At 46.8% G+C, this 23221-nt stretch overlaps 1 protein-coding gene across 2 annotated transcripts in view; it reads left to right on the top strand.

Annotated features, from left to right (window-relative positions):
* The window catches only part of WSCD2 (WSC domain containing 2), a 127634-nt gene that overhangs the window by 44771 nt on the left and 59642 nt on the right, over positions 1-23221 (top strand). The window lies entirely within an intron of this gene.

Raw genomic sequence — 23221 nt, 5'->3', positions numbered from 1 at the left:
TCCTCCACTAGGTCACCCCTACACATCTTTCAGGTCAAAGCCTGACTTTCCGTTATTCCAAGACTGCATAGGATGCCTCTCCATGTGCTTCCACAGCCTTAGACATCTCTGTTCAAATTCTGGTTCTCCCACTTACTCCCTGAATAACTTTGGGCAAGTTTATTAATCTCACTGTGCCTCAGTTTCCATATTGGCCAAATGGGGATGATGTGACTAGTACCTATCTGAAGGGGTTGTTGCAGTAATTACATTAGATAATTTATGTAAGCATTTAATACAGGGCTGGGCTCAGTAAATGCCAGCTTGAAAGAAGGATGATGATTCTGAAATCCGAGTAGAACACCAAGCCAGTGAAATCAAACTTCTGTTCCCTTATTGTGTAGGATGCACAGAGCTGGGTTTTCTATTGTTCTCTCCTGCACCTTAGAATCTAGCACTGTGCCTGGCATATAGCAGATGCTCAGGAAAATTTGTTGAATAAATGTCCCAGTTCAGCATGTTCTAGGGCGTTCTCCTAGCTCTGCTGAGAGCACAGAATTGCACAATTAGGTTGTCCACAGGCCTCAACAGCAATGTCAAGTTTGAAAGGGCAGTGTGAACTGGGAGGGGGAGGCTTCCTGTTTAACTGATTTGAGTGATGCTAAAATTCTCGATTCTCTCCCATTCCCACCGCCCTGGACCCTTGGAGTTCAAGAAGGTCCCTCTAGCAGCATCTACACATAAATCCACTATCACCATCTTGTCACACTTTAAAGAGATCATTAGAATAGCAGCATGTGGGGGAGAAGGACACTGGACACTAAGTTTTTCAGGGTCAGGGATAGAGGAATGGAGAATTCATAGAGAGGCTACCTCCCGGGGTAAGAAGAAAGGTAGCCAAAGAGCACACCTTTGGCTTTGCCCAGACCTTGTCTTGCAGTGACTCTACAAACTTGTTGGCAGTGTTGGTAGAGCACCATACACAAGGGCCCCTCTGTTTCAGCAGCACATTAGAGACCCAAGGGAGGTTATTTTATTTGGCAGCTTCCCCAATAGGTGGCCAAGAAGCTGAAGACAGAGATTGTGCTCCCTGAGCCTTCTTGCACCAGGAGGGAGAAAATGTACTCCACAGAACCTGGGGCGAGTAACTTATTTTTTTCTCCCCAAAGGCATTCTCAAAGCTGTGTGCTTACAGTGTTCTTTGGCCAAAGAAAATGTCCTGAATGTAGGTGTGTGGGTGTGTATGTGAGTCTTTCAAACAAGAATCATCTTTCAGCCTTACCTTTATTTTTTAGTGTTGTTGGTTAGGTTTAACTAAATTTATTGCTTAGTTAGGTTAAGAAACTCACTTAAGGTAGGCTCAGCAACTCTGCCCAGCACTATGCTTTGTACTTACAACACACACAAGGAGACAAAACATAATGATGATCGTGGTGAGGACGATGATGATAATGATAGCATCAGTGATGATGTTGACAAAGACAATGACCAGGACAACAGTGATGATGATGACATCAATGTGGATGATGATGATGACAATGGTGATAATGATGATGGCAATGGTAATGATGATGATGATGTCAGTGATGAGAGTAAAAAAATCTACTGCCCAGCACTCTTCTAACTGCCTTAATTTAATTCACTAATTTATTTAATCCTCACAAATCCCTATGAGAAAAAGTCTATGATCATTGAATCCATCACTTGATAGTTGTGTGATGCTGAGAAAGTTATTTCATTTCTCAGAGCCTCAGTGTCCCTATCTGTAAAATGGGGACAAAATAGCAGCTCTGTGTAACGCACTCAGTCAAAATCTGACATGATGCAAGCATTTAAGATATAAAAGTGATCTTTATAGATCTCCATTTGATCCTCCTGTCAACCATTTGAAAAGGGAAGTATTTTTATGAACCTTACTTTATGGAATGGTAGCCAAGTTCTCCCAGCTAAGAAAGGCTGAGCTGGGGTCAAAGCCGGTCTTGGACTTTCAGTCCAGTTGCCATGCAGGAGCTGTTTTAGACCTCTCTGCAGGGCTCTTTTTGATCTACAGGGGTCCCTGGGCTGAGGCAGGTCTCAGAGGTCCATAGGAGCCCAGATCAGCTCCAGAGCAAGTAGGACTCTGTCAGCCCCCAGCTGAGGCTGCGGCCAGTGTGGCCTGGAGCCGCCCACAGGATGGGGTTGGGCTAAGGTGGGAGGAGGCTGGCACTCTTGTGCTTTTGAAATGAGTCACCCAGTACCTAGACTAGTGTGATGCAGAGACAGTCGCTCAACTCTTACCTCCCACATAAGGAGGCCAGGGAGCGGTGGCGATGATGCTTCTTGATTTGCAGCCAGAAGAACCTACATATTTTTTCCAGCTCTGAAAATCCTCAAACAGACATCCATATCTCTAGAACTACACCACCCACTCTGGTGGCCACTGGCCACTTGTGGCTATTGAGCCCTTGAAACATGGCTAGACCAAGTTGAAGTGTACTGTAAGTATGAAATACACACCAGATTTTAAAGTCTTGGTTCCAAAAAAAAACAAAAAACAAAAACCAGAATATCTCATTAATAATACTGTGTATTTACTTTATGTTGAAATGACAATATTTTAGATCTAGTGAGTTAGAGACAATATATTAACTAAATTAATTTCACCTGTTTCTTTTTAAAATGTGGCTGCTAGAAAATTTTAAGTTATGTATATATAGCTCACAGTGTATTATTTTTTTCTCTAGAGTTTACAGTCAACTGAGGTAATTTTACAGCTTGCTTAAGAGTTTCAGCCCTGGAGTCGAACAGAGCTGAATTTAAATTCTCACTTAGCCACTAACCAGCTGTGTGTCCTCAAGCAAGTTACTTCCCCTTTCTGGTAATAGAAGTACGTGCCTCATAGGGTTGTTTTGTGGGTAAATGAGAGACGATGTGGACAGCAGTGAAAATAATGTCCAGCACCAATCCAGCATTCCCTGGACAAGAGCTGATATTATTACTGTCATTGTTAGCCCATATCAGCCAACCTGTCCAGCCCCAAACACTGTCTTATTATTATTTCTCCCTTCTGTATTTTGAAATATTTCTGTTAAACAAAGTGCATGATTTTAAACAAGAATTTATTTTTTCACTAAATAAAATTAATACTATCAGAAACACTAATTTTTGATGAGGAATTCTGCTTGTCTTGAAAAAGGGTTGGCTCTGACTCTGAGTCAATCCCATTCCAGTCAAAAGCATAGAGTTACACCATTGCTAATGATTAATGTATAGTTTCTAGGGTTTTTTTTGAAAATCCTGAGAGGTCCCGTGGACCGTATGATGCCTTTGGGGACCTCTAAGAACGTGGGACTACAGGAGAGAGAGGAAGACCATAATCTCTTTCAATCTCCTCATTTTATAGATAGGAGAAAGGATAACCAGAGAGATTAGGTAACTTGCCCAAGGTCACACAGCAAGTAGGTAGTAGAAGCTATTTAGGGGAGCTGGAATTTGAACCCAGACCCTCTGGCTGCAAGGTTTGTGCTCATGACTACTTGCAATCATTACAACAATCCTATTATTCCTATTTAAAGATGAAGAAATAGGATCAGTGAGGTTAAGTCACTTGTCTACAGTCACACAGCTACAAGTGGCAGAGGTGGGATTCAATACCATGTATATTGTGTTGAATAGTGTCCCCCCCAAAGTTCACATACATCCAGAAACTCAGAATGGGATCTTACTTGGAAATAGAGTCTTTACAAGATGTAATTAGTTAAGAAGAGGTCATACTGGATTCAGGTGGGCCCTAATCCAATGACTGGTACCTCTATGAGAGAAAACAGACACACAGATATACAGAGAGAATGCCATGTGAAGACAGAGACAGATTGGAGTGATGCATCCACAAGCCAACAAACACCAATGATTGCTGGCAAACACTAGAGGCTAGGAGAGGAGCATGGGACAGATTCTCCCTCAGAACCTCCGAAGGAGCCAACCCTGCCATCTCTTTGATTTTGGACTTCTTGGAAGAATTTTGGATTTTGTCTCTTGGAAGAAGAGACAGGAGAGAGCTTGCTTCCTCTCTCTCTCTCTCTGCCTTGTAAAGACACAGTGAGAAGACGTCCATCTGCAAACCAGGAAGTGGGTCCTCAACAGACACCAGGTCTGCTGGCACCTTGATCTTAGACTTCCCAGACTTCAGAACTAGGAGAAATAAATGTTGCTGTTTAAGCTACTCAGTCTATGGTTTATTTGTTATAGCAGCCTGAACTGACTAAGGCACCAGACATGACACCCTTGCTGCCAATTCACTGTAAAAGCCCCAGCTCATCCCAGGGAGCAGAGACCTCCCTCCCTTCCCCAGCCCAGACCCTCCCACCAGCCGGTAGCAGCTGCTGAGCCTCCAAGTGGCCCCTCAGGCTCTGGGCTGGGAGAAAGGCCAGCTGTGGTTCTGCCTCGCCACCCCTTCTGCTCCATGCATTGTGAGCTCTTGCAAATTACTGTTTTCAGTGGAAAAGAGGCTCCAGAGAGCTCTTCAGCTGCTCAGCAGGAGACGTGGATGCTCTTGAATTAACATAGAGAAGCAGAACCTTCTGTGGCTGGTGGCTGGGAGGTCCCTCACCCTCCCTGCCTTGGTCCTGTCCCTCTATTGAGACTGGAAGAGAGAGTAGTGACTCTTAGGGGTTCCCACAAGGGCAGCCTCAGTGAAGGCCAGGTCAAAGTCATCTGTGGGCTGCTTCAGTCTGTCTGTTGAGCAAACATCAAGGGATGCTCTATTAGCCTCTGCAGTTTCCAAAGGGTCAACATCCTTTTGACTGCTATGATGAAGGGGCCTGAGTGGGCCTCTTTTCTATCCTGGGTCAACACACACAGTAGTCCACTAAGGAAGAGCTGGCTTCTGGGTCATTCTCTCTCTCTCTCTCTCTCTCTCTCTCTCTCTCTCTCTCTCTCTCTCTCTCTGTGTGTGTGTGTGTGTGTGCGTGTGCGTGTGCGTGTGCGTGTGCGTGTGCGTGTGCGTGTGTTGTGGATTATCAGGGTTTCAAATACCCTTGCCTGGGTAGGTTAGCATAGTCACCCCTCTCTCTCTCTCTACCTTACCTGGGTCATTCTCCTCAAAGCCTATTTGTGTGCATTCATCTGACCAATATTTATTGAGTGGGGCTCTTTTCCAGGCTCCATTAAGCCTTTTACAACATTATCTAATTTAATCTTTACAAAAACCCTGTGTGCTACTATGAATTGTCCCCATTTCATAGATGACAAAATCAAGGCCAAGTCACTAGCCCAAATTCACAGAGCAGAGAATGGCCGAGCAGGATTCAGATACTGCTCTGTCTTGCACCAAAGTCCACTCTCCTTACTGTATTAATCTTGGCAGACTCTCTGCTTTTTTGCCCACATTCTCTCCCCATGTGTGTAGGCATCATGCCCTTAAATATCTAATGCTGAATCTGCCTGAAGTAGAGCGTGATAATTAAGAGACCAAACCCTGGTGTCAGAAATTTCCAGGCTCAAATCCCAGCTCCACCAGCCACCAGTTGCCTCGGTGTCCTCACCTGTAAAATGGAGATAAGCATGGTATCTGATCCTGGGGTGCCTGGGGGGATGTGGTGAGGTGATGTGGAAACAGGCTGGCACACGGTACAAGTTCATGCATGGTGGCCAGAGTCTGATGTAGGTACTGAACAACATCTTCCAAACCAAGGCAGCTAATGGCCACTGGTGTCACTCCTATTGCCAGGGTTTCTCATCTCACAGACTGCCTCTGAGCTTCTGAAGTGTGAATGTTTCAGGCACTGCAGTGCGAGCCCTGGATACAGAGGTGAGAGGGACACACTCACCCTTCTCTTAGCGCTGATGGTGGACTTGGAAGACAGAGGGGTGCTGAGCTGAGCCTGCACCTACTTTCTTTGTGTGAGCCAGTGGTTCTTCATCGGGGGCAATTGTTCTCCACAGGAGACATACAGCAATGTCTAGAGACACGTTGATTGTCGCTACTGGTGGGGAGCTCCTAGTCAGAGGGCAGGGATGCCTCTAAACATCCTACAATGCACAGCACAGCACCCCCCGACAGAGAAGCATCTGGCCGAAAATGTCAATAGTGCCAAGGTTGAGAAACGCAGGTGCCTGTACAAGTGAACACCAGTGAGCACTTCTGTCACCTCTGCACAGAATCCCCAGGGTTCCGTGGACTCTCTGGGAGCAAGCACGTGCCTATGCCCGCCCCCTCAACCTGTCTTCTCCCATCAGCTGCTTGCAGTCAGATAATCAGGACTCCCATGTTTAATAGGATCCAGGCTGCTGAGGAGAACGTAAAAACAAAACCCTGTGCAAATGTGTTTTTATGTAAACACAGCAGGGGGTGGCGGCTGCCTGCGGAGAAAGAACCCTGTGTCTGGTACTTCTCAGAGCAAAAATAGCCCTAAATGTTACTGCTTTTGGAGCAGAGCGGGCAATGGGCTGAGGGTCACGTAGGAACCCAGGTGCTCACGGGAACAGTCCCTGACCCAGCCGAGACATGCCTTCTCTCCAGGTGAACATCCCAGGGACCCGGGATAAGTGAGCAGGTGTTAATTCTCTTGGAAGCATCCCTTCCTTCAGGGAGGTGACCAGAATATCAGGAAAAAGCACAGTGGGTTGTTGTTTTTTTATGCTTTATATTGAGTATAATTTACCTACCGTAAAATTTGCACATTTTAGTTTACAGGTCTACAAGTTTTGACAAATATGTACAACCATGTAACCGCCACCAGCCTCAAGATATACAAGAGTTGCATCACCCTAAAAATTTCTCTGCACCCCTTTGTGGTCAATCCCTACCCCACTCTTGCTCCAGCAACCACTAATCTGTTTTCATTTTGCCTTTTCTAGAATGTCACACAAACGGAATCATATAGCCTTTGAGTCTGGCTTCTTTCGCTCAGGATGATGCCTTTGAGATTCACTAGTGCTGTTGTATGTATCAGCAGTTGGCCCCTTTTTATGGCTGAGTAGTACTGCACTGTATGGATGTACCACAGTTTGTCCATTAACCACTGGGCTGTTTGCATTTTGGCAATTACAAATAAAGTTGCCATAAGCATTTGCATACACGTTTTCATGTGAGTGTGGGTTTTCACTTCTCTTGGGTAAATACCTATGAGTGAGATTGCTGGGTCATATGGTAAGTGGACATTTAACTTTACAAGAAATGGTGAAACTGTTTGCCAGAGTGGCTCTAGACTCTGTTGCACTCCCACCATTGATGTATGGGAGTTCCAGTTGCTCCTCATCCTCTCCAGCACTTGGTATGGTTGGATTTTTTTTTTTTTTCTTTTGAGCCTTTGTAGTGAGGGTGTGGTTGTAACTCATTGTGGTTTTAATTAAAGCATTGGTTGTTGAGTTCTGTGTTCCTGGTGCTGTTGCTTAGCAGGAGCTGGCCAAAGGCAGCTGGTGTCCATGGTTAAGGACATGAGCTCTGCAAGAGTCATGCTCCATCCTAGCTCTGCCACTCGCCAGCCCTGTGACCTTGGAAGTGTGACTAAACTGCTCTTTGTCTCGGTTTTCTCCTCTGTAAAAGGAGGATTGTGTTAGGATTTATTACTAGTAACACTATGAAGTATATGTAATATAGCATATGTGTAATGCATATTGTGTATTTATACATTTATGTAGATGAGGTGATGCAGTAGAGAGCCAGGCATGGAACCTGACCCAGAGTTAAAGCTATCACTTGTTAGAAGTCACTGTGATTACATTTATTGGGCACTTACTGTGCATTATAAAAGCAGTAAGTATAGTAAGTGGAACCAGACTTACCCAGTCAAACCCTGACTCTGCCACCTACCCCCAAGCTGTGTGATCTTGGGCAAGTTACTGGGCCTCTGACTTCACACTTGTAAAATAGAGGTAATCACAGTGCCTTTGTCAAGGGGTTTTTATGGGGTCGAATGAGTTTAAATGTAAAGGGCTGGCTTCCTTTGTTCAACAGTTCAACACTGTTCAGCCACTTAGGAAGTTCAAGAATATGCAAAACTCATCTGGTGACAGGCGCTAGAATAGTGAAGTGCTGAAGAGGAGGGACTAGCTGGGAAAGGATTTGAGGGAGCCTCCAGAAGTGAAAGGAGTGTTCCATGTTTTGATCTGGGTAGGGCCACATGGGTGTGTACATATGTAAAATTCCATCGGCCTGTGCACTTGAAATGTTTGCACTTTTATCATACCATATATAAATTCTTTCTCATTAAAAAAGTGGGGGGAAAGGAAAACATCTGACGTGCTCTGCAGAGCATAGGTGTATTAGTTTGCCAGCGCTGCCATAACAAAGTACCACAGACTGGGTGGTTTAAACAACAGAAATTCATTGCCTCACAATTCTGGAATCCAGAAGTTCAGAATTAAGCTGCCGGCAGGGTTGGTTCCTCCCAAGGCCAGTGAGGAAAGAATCTGTTCCAGGTCTCCCTCCTTGGCTGTAGATGGCCGTCTTCTCCCTGTGCCTTCACATGGTCTTCCCTCCATCCAAATTTTCCTCTGTCCAAATTTCCTGTTTTTATAAGGACACCAGTCATTTTTGGATTAAGGCCATCCCAGTGACCTCATTTTAATTTAATTCTCTTCTGTAAAGAAACTATCTCCAAAGAAGGTCACATTCAGAGGGACTGGGGGTTATGTTAACCACCTACCATGTGGAAACAGGCTCGGAAATGCTGCGCAACACACCCCAGGTCTCATGGGTATAGATGGTGGGGCTGGATTTAAATCGAGGTCTGCCTGTCCCCTCACAAAGGGTCAAATTCTGATTTTCTTTTTTTCAGCTTCCTATGATCATTTTCACATGGGCTGCAGCATCAGCCTCACCTGGGAGCTTGTTAGAAATGCCAGTTCTCAGGCCCCACTTCAGTCTGCTGAATCAGCACCTCTGGGGGCAGGGCCCAGGACCTGTGATTTAACAAGCATCCCAAAGGATTCCCACGCACGCTGCGGTCTGAGAACCCCTGCTTTGTACACTCCCTGAGGATTGCACAGTAGCATCCTGTTGCCTTACAGGGTCAGATCAAAAGGCCAGTTCGGATCCCCGATAGGACATAAAACTTCAGCCCCGGGTGGTTAATGGTCAATGAATTTCTCAGGCCTTGAATCTCTTCCTCTTTCTGATTCGGGAGACTGTAGAGACCAGCTTGCTGTGGAAGGTCTCCCCTTTGTCTGGCAGGATTGGCATTTGCACTTAGGACCCCTTCAGGAAGGGTGTGCCCCAAATTGTCAACCAGATGCCTCATTCTGAGCAATGAGTCGGCCATGGAGCCAAGGGGGAGACCCAGCCTGGGGAAGCACCCATGAACTTTGGGGAGGAAAACTTCTATACAAGACCAGTGGTGTCACCAAAAGCCTTCTGAAACCACACAGCCCAGGGTTGGCATTCTGGCTCTGTCACTCATGAGCTGTGCCACCTTGAGCAAGTCACATGACCTATCTGAGTTTCAATTCCTCATCTGTCTAAGGGGGAGAGTAGCACCCACCTTATAGTCATTGTGAACATTAGAACATGAAAAATTCTGCATGTCAGGGTTCTGAAAGCTGAACAGGTGAAATTGCAATTATAAGTGCTTGAAACCAACACAGACCCCAAGATTTTAAAAGCTAAAAAGCAAGGTTGTCATCTTTTTTATGGCAGGGTCTACATCTTCTTCATGTGTGTATCCATGGCACCTGACATACAATAAGCACTCAATAATTGTTTGTTGAGCAAGGATCAAAACATGTGGACCCCCTACCCCTCCTCAGACTGGAGAGTACTGGGCTCTCCGTGGATCGGAGCAGAGGTCCTCTGAGGTGAGAAAGGAGAAGTGTTCCCTGCAGATGATGCATTTGTGCAGGATAAACTCTCACCGTGGACAGACCCCCCAGTTCAGGCCAGTCTCATGGGGCAATCCTTAGCTTGGCGTGTGGCTGGCACTCAGCGAATATGTTGTTGAATGAATGAATGAATGAATGAGTTAGTGAATGAATGAGTTAATTCTAGTGTGAACATTGTGGAGGTGGGCACTAAGTATGAACCAGAAGAAATCTGAAGGTAGTTTTTGTTTTTGTGTTTTACTAAGGAGGAATCAGAGGAACAGAGAGGGTAATTCACTTGCCCCAGACCACACAGTTGTAGAATGAGCTTGAAAGGTGGGCGGAAGAGAAAAAGAAGTAAGAGCTTAGGGCTTGAGCCCCACAGTGCCTGCAGGGGACTGGTGCTTTCACAGTCACGAGCCTCCTTTAACCCCCACAACCACCCAGAACCAGCTACATAATTTAAAGAACCCCGTGCAAAATGAAAATGCAGAGCCCCTTGTTCAAAAGTTATTAGGAATTTCAAGGCAACAACAGCAGAGCATTAAATCACCCTTCGGAATGCAGGCCCTGTGGGATTGCACAAGCCTAAAAACCACTTCCTTGCAACCACTTCCTTTACAGATGAGGAAAGCCCAGCTCAGAGAGGCTGCAAATCTCACCCAGGACACACAGCCTGCCCTGCAGGGGAGTCTGGATTTGAACTCACAAACCTTAGTGCTCATCTAGTCTGCCTCTTCACTAGATTAGCCTTGCCGGTTCCCTGTCCAGTGCTCAGGGCAGCGAGCTTCCTGTGCCCCCAGGATGGGGAGGAAAGTGCCTGGCCCCAGGGGCCTGATGCACTGTAGCTGCCAGCCTCACACCCCAGCTCTCCTGCCTCCCCCCTCCTCCCTGGGATGTAACCAGACAGACCTTCCTCCCTCCCACCACTGCAGGTTTATTCCTGGGAGTGTGGGGGCGGATGCGTGTTTGTGTGGGGGGTGTTCTAAATTTAAAGACATCATGCCAGTGATGACTTATTAGTGTTGGGGCTGGTAAGGACTCTCTTAGAATCACAAATAAATTGAGAGAGAAGGGGCCACCCAGTTCTAACTTCTGCCCCTGTCCTGTGTTGCTCTGTTCCTGTCAGCCATCTGGCCTGGGGTAACAAGAGTAAGGGACAGGTGCCAGATGCCTTGAGAGGTGACATGATTGTACCCGTTTTACAAGTCGGGAAAATGGAGGCTCAGAGAGGGACATGCCCTCGCTAAGGTCTTCAGTATGAAGTGAGCCAGACGAAGAACATTCCAGAACTCACGTGCCTTCCACCTTCCACCACGCCATGGCTGCCCCTGTTGATTCAAACGCACTAATGACAACAGCCGTGACTGTGTGGAGGCACAGGAGCTCACCTGGCCGTACCAAGCGTTTCACATACATCACTTCAGCTAACCCTCGCAGGAACCCAATGCTTTCTGTTCTGTTACTCGCATTCCATTTTTGGACAAGGAACTGTGGCTTAGAGAGGTTAGGTGGCTTCCTCACGTTCTCAGTGCTGTTAAGTGGCAAAGCCAAGATTCAAACCCAAGTCTAATCAGCGTCAAAACTTGTGCTCTCTCTATCTCTTTAAACCACAGCAATTGTGGGAAATGAAGATACACATAAGCAAAATGAAAAACAGAAATCACTCCTAAACCAACCTCCAAGTGGTAACGTCTGCGTAGATCGGTGTGTTTCCATCCAGTGTTTTTCTCTGCTGAAGGGGGGGGGGGCTCTTGCTCCTAGCAGCTGACCCTTGGTGTTCTGTAATTGCCGAGCAATTTAGAGATGACACGAAATATATAATTCATGGACATGTCTTTCATCCTGGTCACTGGAAGGCAGCGAGGCATGACTGTCTCCCAGGGAGAGTTTCAACCTTGATGTGGGAGGACATGAGATCTTAAGAGCGTAGAACAGAATTTCAGAATCAGAGGACTCACCAATATTGAATCAGACCCTAGTATCCCAGCACAGAGTGCTAGAAGCCGGGGGTCCTAGTGTGGAGCCTCACAACGGAATCTTATGATAGAGCGTTAGGGTAAACTCTTAGAATGGAGCTCTAGAAACTAACACTGAAACATTGTAAATCTGAAGTCAGATGGGTCCAAGAGCAGTGTTCTGGTCCACTCTTCAATTTATTCTCAAGGACAAGGCCTAGAACAACGTCTAGAGAAATTTTTCAGGTCACACTCAGGGGAAGGGGGAACAATTCTAGCATCTAGTGGGTACAGCCCAGGGATGCCGCTAATGACCTACAATGCACAAGACGCCCCAACCCCACCCCAACAACAATTATCCAGTCCAAAATGTCAGTGGTGCTGAGGACAAGATACCCTGGTCTAGACTTTTTAAGGCACATGCTGGCTTATTCTTTTGACAGTCCCAGAGGAAGAAGAAACTATGTTTGGTCAGAACAAGAAAATCCAGTGTCTAGTTTTACCTCCAGTACCACCCCTGTTTCTCGGGCAAGTCCCATGGTGTCTGCCATTTCCCATTGGTGAAATGGGTTTAAGGATTCCTGCCACGTGTTGTGGACAGAGGTGGGATGGACAAATAGGAATGGGCAAATACGTGTATGTGCTGGGGGTGTGTGCATGTTCACACAGGCATGACTCTCTGTTGACATGTGCACATGTGTGGCCCCCTGCCACCTTCTCTGTGTTACGATGGTACCCAGATGGTGCGCCAAGGGGCTGAGGGATCAGCCAGCTTCTGGCAGTGGTTGCCCTCATGGGAGGAGACATCTCTCTTTTGGATGCTGGCAGAACTTTTTGGCCCACTAAGAACATAGTGAAGATGCCATGGGAGCCTGGAAACCCCTGTTCCTTCTAGAAGGTGCTCATTCCCTACACAGCCTCTGAGCAGGAGGAGAAAGGCTGCCTGTGTACAGAGAGAGGGCCTCCAAATCACCCACAGAGAGGAGGCCCCGAGGTCAGAAGTCAGAAGTCAGAGAGTGGCATGGCAGCAGGGAGTGACATCACATAGAGATTGTGATTAAGGGTCTGGAGTCAGGTAGGCCTGGGTCTGAGTCTTATTCTGCTGCTCACCAGCTCTGCCTTCCAGGAAGTTGACTGACCTCTGCAGGCTCCGACTGCCTCATCTGTAAAGTGAGAATAAAACCAGCCTACCAAGCAGAGCCCTTGGGGAGAGGCAGCAACACCGTGTAAATAAAAGGGCCTGGCACATAGTAGGTATGCAATAAATAGTAGTTTGTCCATTTTTCTTCCTTCCCAGGGAGGGCACCGAGGCTTAAGGCTGGGATCCAGGAGGCCTTGGGTCTGGGTGGAGTCACTGCATGATCATGAGTTGGCCCTGCCCCTCCACCTCTTGGCCTCAGTTTCCCCATCTGTCAATGAGGAAGCTGGCCTGGAGATTGTGAAGGTGCAGGTCTGATGAGCTGTGAGCTCATTAGTCGTGCTCTGAGACAGCTGCAGAGACTGGTAGCCCCTCCAAGGGCACTGTGTGCACCATAGGGGAAGAGAACTTAAACTGTGGAGCTGGGCTGGGGGCATAGAGACCCCTCTACCACCACCTGCCAAACACATGCACACTGGCTTGGACAAGAAGACTGTGCTTGGGTGATTTGAAGTGGGGACAGTGGCTTTTGCCAGAGAAACTCCTAGTGGAAAATTCCTCTCTGGGGAAGAGCTGTCACTGTTCCTAAATTAGAGTTTCATCTGCCCTAGTCCATGTGGAGCCAAAAAGTGGCAATTTGCTCGTGGTTGTAGCTGGGAGTGATGGGGACTGGCAGGGAGCAGCGTATACACTGGGAAGAAATCTGTAGGGCAGCAGACCCAGTCTTGGAACCAGCTCAGCCCTGGCCTGGCTGTGTGACTCTGGCCACTCATTCAACCTCTCTGAGCTCCAGGTTCCTCATGTGTAAGTAAAACAGCAGACCTATACTAGTTGGTTTCAAAGGGCCCTTTGAACTCTGGGATTCTATAGTATATTCATAATCATAGTAGCAGCTAAAAATTATTGAACATGTACTTGGATCCATGTCCATGCAAGGCATTCCATTCGAGTTTCTCTGGGCCTCAGTTTCACCTTCTGTAAAAGGAGACTAGTTCTCTAGGTGCTGGATCTCCAGGCTTCCTTCCAGTCCTTTGTCACTTGCTCTAAGGAAGATGCTGAGTGACCCAAGGGTGGTCTTCGAGTTCTAGAAATGGATAGCGTGAACCTCCTCAGTGGCCCTAAGCCTCCTCCCCAATAATATCTGCATTAGCTTCCATTGCTGATAAAGATAAAGGTTAGCACGTGCTTTCTATAAAGGGCCAAATAGTAATTGTAAGCTTTGAGGGTCACGTGCCCCTGAGCCCCACCCAGAAAGAAATTCTAGAGCCACCCTGAGCCCTGCCAAGGACCTGAACCTTGGCCTGTTCTCAGCTCTGGCAATCAGCACACACTTTTCCACCCCATCTCAGCCTCTGTGAACTACTGACACATGGTCATATAATACCGGGACAGGAAGGGTCCTTAGGGGCCTCCTCCTCCAACCGCTTGTCGTACACTGTAGGCTCTCTCCTACTTTTCTCCATCTCTAGGGCTTTCAAATTATTTTAACAGACTCATAGAGAGAAATGCATTTACATCGTGTTGCACACACACAGCTCCAGTAAAAGTTCACAAAATAATATTTCTCCTTACTGCATGTGCATCAGTAATAGCTCCCTCCCCTCCCCTTCCATCCCATCCCACCCCTCCCCTCCTCCCTTCCCCTTCTCTGCCACCCCTGTAGGTCGCCCCCATGGGTAAACATTCTGCCCAGAACCAGCAGAGCCATCCATTATCTCCCCCAGACAATTAGCAGCCTATTAAGGAACTCTATGCAAATGTGCACTAATTGACCCACCACACAGCAGCTCCTGCAGGAGAAGGATGACTCCAGATGGCTTAATGATAGGGATTTAGGGCCTTTCTTTAGAAGTCCCTCTTGGGGAAGAAAGTGATCTGGACTCAGAGAAGGATTGCCAGCTGCCTGGCAGGGAAGGTCAGTGGATTAGGTGACCTGTGCCTTGGGCTCCTTTGTCCCCCTCCAACCCCTGTCCCTTCCTGCCACTCGGCCCCTTCCCGCAGCCTAGAGTTTGGGTGGTTCATTGACATATACCACGGGTCCCTGTCTTTTCAAGTATACGAATGCCCCCCCCCTTTTTAAATAGACTTAATTTTTTTAGAGCAGTTTTAGGTTCACAGCAAAATTTTGAGTGGCAAGTACAGAGATTTCCCACATACCTTCTGCCCCCCACCACACACAGCCTCCCCCACTGTCAATATCCCCTCCAGAGTGGTGCATTTGCTATCACTGATGAACCTACACTGACATGTCATTATCACCCAGAGTCCATAGTTTACATTAGGGTTCACTCTTGGTGCTGTACATTCTATGGGTTGTATAGATGTATAACGACATGTATCCACCATTATGGCATCATACAGAGTAGTTTCACTGCCCTAAAAATCCTCTGTGCTCCACCCATTCATTCCATCCCTCCCTGCAACCCCTGACAACCACTGATCTTTTTACCATCTCCTTAGTTTTGCCTTTTCCAGAATGTCATATAGTTGGAATCAAACAGTAGGTAGCCTTCTCAGATTGGCTTCTTTCAGTAAGGAATATGCATTTAAGGATCCTCCATATCTTTTCGTGGCTCGATAGCTCATTTCTTTTTAGTGCTGAATAGTATTCCATTGTCTGAATGCACATAAGCTTTCAGCTCCTTTGGGTAAATACCAAGGAGCACGATTGCTGGATAGTATGGTAAAGGGTATGCTTGGTTTTAAATGGTTGCCCTTTGAGGACTAACTGTAGCTAAAGCTGACTGAGCCCTTTCGGTGTACTCAGCACAGTGGTAAGAAGTATCCACGTTTTCTCATTCAGTGCTGCCTATACCCCTGGAAGGCTGGTACTTGGCCCTGCAAGGTCAGGAGCCCAAGACTTCCTGGGCTTTTGACTCAGTGTCTCTCCTCCTTCTTTTTGCAGACTAACTTTTGTTCTTTCTTTAGGAACCTGGTGACAGCTCCCGAGGGTACAGGTCCTTAGTCCAAGTGATCAGCCAAAACCAAAATGTCTCAAATCCCAACTCCATACTTCTGGGGGCAAGAATTGATTGACCAGCTATCGAACTGAGTCCACCCGTGCTCCACAGCAATGCTAGTGGTCAGGGTTATGTGGTACAAACCTAGGCACTGGGGCCTACCCCAGTAAGCAGAGGGTGGGGGTCACACACTAGACAGACTCTCCAAAATGAATCCTCCACACCTACCTTGGGTGGTCACTCATCATTGCACCAACTCATTGAATCTTCATCTTTATCTTTTTCTGAGATGAAGTCTGGGCAAATGGTCTTGTCATGAGAAGGGGAAAATGGTTTGCTTAGTTGGCCAAAGTTGGGGCAGAGAATGGCCATCTCTTGAGAAACTTTTGTGTCAGGCTTAGCATATGGTTAAGGGCTTAGGCTCTGGAGCCAGACTGCCTAGATTCGAGTTCTGTTCCTCCACTTCCTAGCTGTGTGACTTTGCACATGTGACTTAACTTCTCTGAACCTCAGTTTTTTAATCTGTAAAATGGAGCTAACAAATGGGACCTTTCTCATTTAATCCTTTTTGTAAGGATGAAATAAGTTACTATGTAGAGCAATGCCTGACACATAGTAGGTGCTCAATAAATATCAGCTCATGCTATTATTAAGGTTTTATGTACTTTAAACTTAACCCTCTTATCTACCTAGGGAGGCTGGGTGGATTGATCCTATTTTGCGGGTGAGGAAACTGAGTCGTAGAGAGCCCACTGGCAGATGATCACACAGCCACCATGGGCCTGAGGCAGGTTCAAGTACAGGGATGTCTGACTCTAGGCCTGACTCCTTTCCACCTTTCCTCCCAGTGCTCATTCCTGTGCACTGTGGCCCAGCAACAAGTGAATATGGCCATAAAGTTTGCCCATGGAGCAAGAGGCACTGGAGTCATTATCCAGGGAAACAAAATTTTAATATTTATTTATAATGGGCACCATATGCTCCCTCTGATTTTTTTATTTAATTACATCATGGCAGATGGCTGGGTGTTAAAGGCCATTAAGCTAATGGCACTTTGCCTTCTCATTTATTTTCTTGAGTTTTGGGGAAGATAAATGAAAATGGATGTGGATGATGAGCTGTGAGTGCTGGGTAGGGGCAGGGAAGTCCTCGTCCTGGGAATAGAGGTAAGTGTGGGGACTCAGGGGATTCTTCCTGGGTGTGTGGTAAGTGTGTGCAAGAAGCAGCAGATGCCGTGGCTGGGGACCTAGAGCCAGTTTTTCTGTATGTATATGTACCCAAACGTGCAGAATCTTTGATACAACAATCCCACTTTTTTTGACCCGGGGAGTAAGTCTATATGTAAAGAAGTGCCCATTGCAGCTTTGCACAGAATGACCAGAAACTGGAGGAAACCACCACATGTCCATCGTGGCCACAGTGGGATCATTAAACAATGGCACACCCATGAGTGGAAGGGTGTGTCCCAGAGGGGGGTCCACCCACTAAGTGGGTGCAAAAACCTTCCCCAGCGTTAGTAGGGTTAATAAAATTCTGGATTCGTAAAGACCATGACTGAAAGCTACAAGATTGGCATTTATAATAGCATTTCTTCTCAGGTTGTTTCAATATATCTTCCACTTGCCAAATGGCTTGTCCAGGAAGAGAAGGAATTTTGATTAAAGACATCGGGGGTCCATCTACCCAGAGAAGTGTTTGATGCATGGTCTTCCATGTCTCCAAGCTCAGGAAGGACTCTTCCATCAAGGCTGGGATTCAACTGAGAGATTAAGTGGTTAAGAGAGGGAGTAGCTGTCCTGCTGATCTGTTTGGTGGCTACCACTGCATCATGACATTGAGACTCAGACAGTTTTGCACCTGAATTCATGCTCCACTTCTTGCTAGCTGTGTGCTTGGGCAGATAATTTAATCTCTATGAGCCTTAGTTTTCTCATCTGTAAAATGGGTATAATCCTGCCTATGCCTCATCATTGTTGAAAGGCTCAATACTGCCTTCCATGAGTACAAAGATCTACATGCTGAATGTTTATAGCAGCATTACTTATTTATAAGGGAAGCAAACTGGATATATTTTGCATGTCTAATAATAAGGAAAAGGTCAAATTAGCCATGGTGTATTTCAAGTAATCAGTATCGTTGGTAACTAGTTTATTTCGGAGATGAAGAGCACACTGACTTCTGTCCTTCCCTGAGTGAAGAAGTGAGACAGAGGAGGAAAGAAATCAGTAGTGTGTTTTTGAGTCAGCTGTTACTGAGGGTGGATGGGGCTAAATCCCACTGGAGAAACTCAGGAAGCCTGTGTAAACACATGCCTCAGAGTTATTCTGGCTGAGGGAGGAGAGAGCCGGGGCATGTATACACCAATTCCCATCCGTCATTGGTTGAAGCTGTTTTCAAATGTACATTCCTAGCACACCCAGCCTGCCAGGCACATGGGCACAAAAGCCATCCAAGGTGTTGGAGAAAGCCCTCAGCCAAAGACATGTAGACACAAGCATTCCACTCAGAAGGTAACTCTGGGGTTGGGCACATAAAACATCTGTTACGGGTCTACTGGACTAGCAAAAATGAAAAAGCTGACAACATCAAGTGTGGATGTGGATTTGGAGCAACAGGAATGCTCAAACACTACTGGGGGCAGTTGCAACTACAGCCATTATGGAAAACAAATCAGCATTTCTTAGCATAATCATAAGATGTTCATACAGGAAGACCTAGAAATTTCACTCCTAGGTATATATATATATACCCTACATTAATTCTTGTATACATGTATCAGGAGAGAGGTATAAGAATGTTTGCAGCAACTGATGAGGGGAATCCATTCTACTCAAGCCAAATGAGCTGAGAATGAATAAGGGAGAAGCTCTGTAAAGGAAAATGGGGTCCTTATACCAGAAAAAAGGGGGCACTGGGTAGGCAAAACCACATTCTCTATAAATTATTATAATAAGAGGTAACAGTTGCACCTAATATATATTAATATCATACATGGATAAATTAACTCATTTAGTTCTCATACCAACCCTATAAGATAAGTACTATTATTTCCCCCATTCTATGGGTGGGGAAACTGAGGTACAGAGAGGTTAACAACCATCTCAAAGGATTCTATTGATGATCAAATGGCACAAAGGGAATAAGGCACAGAACCTGGCCCATAGTAAGTGCTCAATAAACCCCAGTGACTTCTGATATTTTCATTATTAGGTCAAGACTAAAATTTTGCCTCTGGCCTGGACTCCCTGGTTTTTTGGATATTCCACAGATGGGTCTCCTACCCAGAACTGTGAAGAAACCAAACCTTCACAAACCTGTTTTCTTAGCGGCTATCTCTTGGCAAGCTTGGGTGGTCAGCTGGTCCCTGGACCTGCCCAGTTCCCCCAGCCTGCCTCTGCCCCCCATGTCAGGTTCTGGGGGCTGTGGAGGAAGGGCCAGCTTCCTTCCTGCCTCAGGGACTTCCATCCTGACCTCCCCCCACCCCCGATCTGGGAGGGGGAGGCATCCTTTCACACATTCCTAGGGGAGGCAGCCGTAGGGCAGGCTGTGCCTCTTGTTTTCCCTTCCTGCAGGGCAGCTCTACTCCGCCCATCTCTTTCTTGGCAGCTCAACACCAGAGGTTCACTCTGGTGCTAAAAATAGGCTGTGTTTAAACACTTCAAGGCTCCTGCTGGAAACACGAACTGCAGTAAGAAGACGCCACCACTCCCACCAAAGGGGCCTCTCATCCTCATCCCTGTGGAAACTCACGCTGACCCTGGGGGAGGAGGGAGGATCGGTGTCATCTGCCACATTCAACAGATGGGGAAACTGAGGCTTGAGGAGTCTCATGTAAAATGAAGAGGGATGATGCCATGATATGCAGCTCTTAGGGAGAGTCAACTCCACCCTGTGGATTGTCTCATCCAATCCTCCCCCATGACCCTGGGAGGGACACTCTGTGGTTGACTCACTTTATAGAGAGAAAACAGCAGCTCAGAGAGGCAAAGGCACCTGCCAGTGACAGGAGAGGATGGTCATGCAATTATCATCCCCAACATGTTATGAGCACATGGAGACGAGGTCCAACAGGTGCCCCCCACCCAGACCTGCAGCCACGCAGTCTACGGATTGGGAAGAACCCTCACGCCTCGCAAGTTGCTGGAAGGGAGAAGAATGCGAGAACGTGTTTGTAAAACCTTTAACCACAGTGTCCAGCATATAATAGGTTTTCAGTGAATGGCAGATAGCTGCATTTCCCTGTTCCCTCCAGGGTGGAATTTCTGTCTGGGGTGAAAGAGAGAGAGTAAAAGAGGCAAAGAGGGATAGAGAGAGACTTGGAGAGACAGAGCAGGAGAGAGACAGGGCAGAGATGGCTAATGAATACAGGAGGCAGAAGAGTCTTCGAGATTCCTTTGAGAACATGGGACTGTGGCTCAGCAGGGTCCCCTGAGTCCCAGAACCACCCAGAACTGAGTAACACAGACACTCTCTCCCCAGTGCATTGAGTTTACAGTTATCTGAGGCTGGCTCCTGACTTGGCACATGGCACAGAGCCATGGTTGTAGGTTTAATACCTCTGGGGAGGCCAGTCCCCCGACTCTTTTCACCTCTTTCCTACACCAGTTTCTTGGGGGCCTAATATGTGCCAGATGCTGGGGATAAAGTAGTGACACTGAAGACACTGTCCCTCCTGCATGGGGCTCAGATTTCAGAGTGTTCTTCCTCCAAATGAGCCCCCCACCATCTCCTAGCACTGGCAGAAGTGAAGAAGTGAGACAGAGAAGGAAAGAAATCAATAGTGTGTTTTTGAGTCACCTTTTACTAAGGGTGAATGGGCCCCACCCCACCCCACCCCACCCCCAGAGGAAAGGGAGCTCTGAAAGTGGGGGAAGGGTACAGCCCCCTCCACACACTCCCCCCAGCCCCCCAAGCGGGTCCCCTTCATTTCCCACACCACCAATGCCTCTGTCTCTTTCTGTTCCCTGCCAGCTTCTAATGAGCTCATTATCCTCTTAAAGCCCATTTGGCACCCACTTAGAGAAAAGATGTGTTGAAATATCAAAGAACAAGGAAGGAACAACAAAAAAAGGACTAGACTCAGAAATATCCTCAGAAGCAAAAAGCCACAGGGAACACAACAGCCGAAATCTTTGCTGTCTCCACGGCAGCAAATGTGCTGATGTGGTGAATGGCTTTAAAGTCTGCTCATATGTGCCCGTGAGAGGGGCGGGGGTGGGAGGGCTTTTCTTGAGCATCTCCTATGTGCCAGACATTCTTCCCAAATTTTAAAATTCAGTCCTCCCAGCAGTATATTTTGTCGGGGGGAGGGAGTCAAGATTCTTAGTAGGCTCACTTTACAGGTGAGAAGAGGTGTCTTGCCTCAGTTACGTAGCTGATGGGTGGAAGAGGTGGATTGAGCTCAGGTCAGTTTGCCTCCAGAGCCCATGTTCATGCCTGAACGTCTCCACAAGGACTGGTGTCCTGCTGCCCATCCCCTGGGGGCAGCTGGCTTTTTCTCATCCTGGCCCAGCTGCAGAAACAGCTGGCACATGTGTGATCTTTAAGGAATGCCATGCAGCACCGCCCACTGCCTGGAGGCTGATAAGAGACTGGTCTTTCTAAAGTGTCGATGTGACCATGAAATGTCAGTGGATTCCCATACACATTATTAGAACACAGTCCAGATCCTGAGCTTGGCATTCAGTGGTCCAGTTCCTGCCCACGGCTTAGCTGCGTCTCCACCATGCCCAGGCTCCTTTGCTCCCTCCAACCCAATGATGTGCTCTTGTGTGTGCTGTTCCTCCTTCCTGGACTGTCTTTCTGTTGTTCTTTCACCAGAGACATTTGACTCCTTTTCTAAGACCTTTGACTCTGTTTGAAAGACCTGCCAACCCAAAGTGTCCTCTTTGGGGAAGTCCTCTATAATCCCCCCAGGCAGTTACAGATCGTCACTTCCCCAGGCTCCCACCTTCCAGGGCTTCTCAACCCCAGTGTCCAAAGACCCACTGATATTTTAAGCCAAAGTCTGGGAGCTTATGTGTAAGGGCTCTTTTCTGGGCATACATCTGAAGTTGTCAACTGATCCTCGTAGAGATACAAGACCAGAACAGACTCATGGTTAAGAATACAGGCATTGAAGTCAGGTGGTCCTGGGTGTACAACCTAGCTGCCACTTACCAGCTGTGTGACCCCGGATAAGTTACTTAATCTCTCTGATACTCATTCCCCTTCTCTGTAAAAATAGATATGGATCTTCCTGATAGAATTGTTATGAGAATTAAATCAGAGCTTTTATGTGTGTAGAGCGGTCTGGCAAATAATAAGTGCTCAATAAACATTAACTGCTAATATTAATTGCTGTTCTGTATCTTGTACTATTGTTTTATCATTGTCAATTTAGTATAGCAATTGTTTAGATTGCTTTCCCTATCAGGCAACTCTGAATTCTCTGAATGCAGGGACTCTGAATTCTTTATTTCTGCATCTCAAGCACAGACATAGTAGGCAATCAGCATGTTTTTAAATGAATGGGAGAATGGGAGGACGACTGGATGAGTGGAGAATTGGACGGATGGATGGTCTGCTACGGTTCAGCCGGATAGATGGATGGATGAATAGATCAATAATGGATGGATGGATGGATGGATGACTTAATGAACAGATAGGTAGGTAGACTGATGGATGATGACAGATAGATCGATGGCTGGATAGTTTGACACCACAAGAGTATGGATTTTTGTCTGTTTTATTCACTTGTCCATTCCAAGTGCCTAGGAGGGTGACTGGTGCATAGTAGGTGCTCAGTACTTAGTTCCAGAATGAATAGGATGGCAGACTCTACCTCGAACCATCGTTAAACTCCCATGCCGCTATCTGGATTAGGAGGGGCTGTTGCAATTCAGATCTTCCATGGCTGAAAATAGAGTCCCATGCACTGGCTAAGATTGTCACAGGGCCCCCTGCTGGTGGTAATATGACACAGCATTGCCCAAATGGAGTTTGCTTTTTATTTTCTAATTTACATTCTATTTTTCCTCCTGGCTTATGATCCTGAATGTATTATTCTTATAAAGCAGTGGTTCTCAACCCTTTGTGCTTATTTCTATCATCTGAGGGCACCTTGTTACACCTACAGATTTTTGCCTCAGGAATTTTCACATTTACCACACTCCCAGTGATTCCAAATCAGATACTGCTCAGACCATACTCAGAGAGACCCTGACAAAGGGTGAGCCACTGCCAGTCATTTGGAAGCGGTGGAGATGGGCTGCTGCTTTTGGGGCTGTCTCTGAATGTTCAAGTGATGTCCAGGCCATGTGGGAAAAGGGCAGAGTCAAGAAGACAGTGTTTAAGAACTATGGTTTTGGATTTGGACAGTCCTGGATTCAAATCCCAACTCTGCTACTCACCAACTGTGTGAGCTCAGT

Source organism: Cynocephalus volans, chromosome 2 (assembly GCF_027409185.1).
Source record: "Cynocephalus volans isolate mCynVol1 chromosome 2, mCynVol1.pri, whole genome shotgun sequence".
Lineage (NCBI taxonomy): Eukaryota > Metazoa > Chordata > Mammalia > Dermoptera > Cynocephalidae > Cynocephalus > Cynocephalus volans.
Note: the sequence above shows the minus strand (reverse complement) of the source record. Positions and strands in the feature narration are given on the sequence as shown.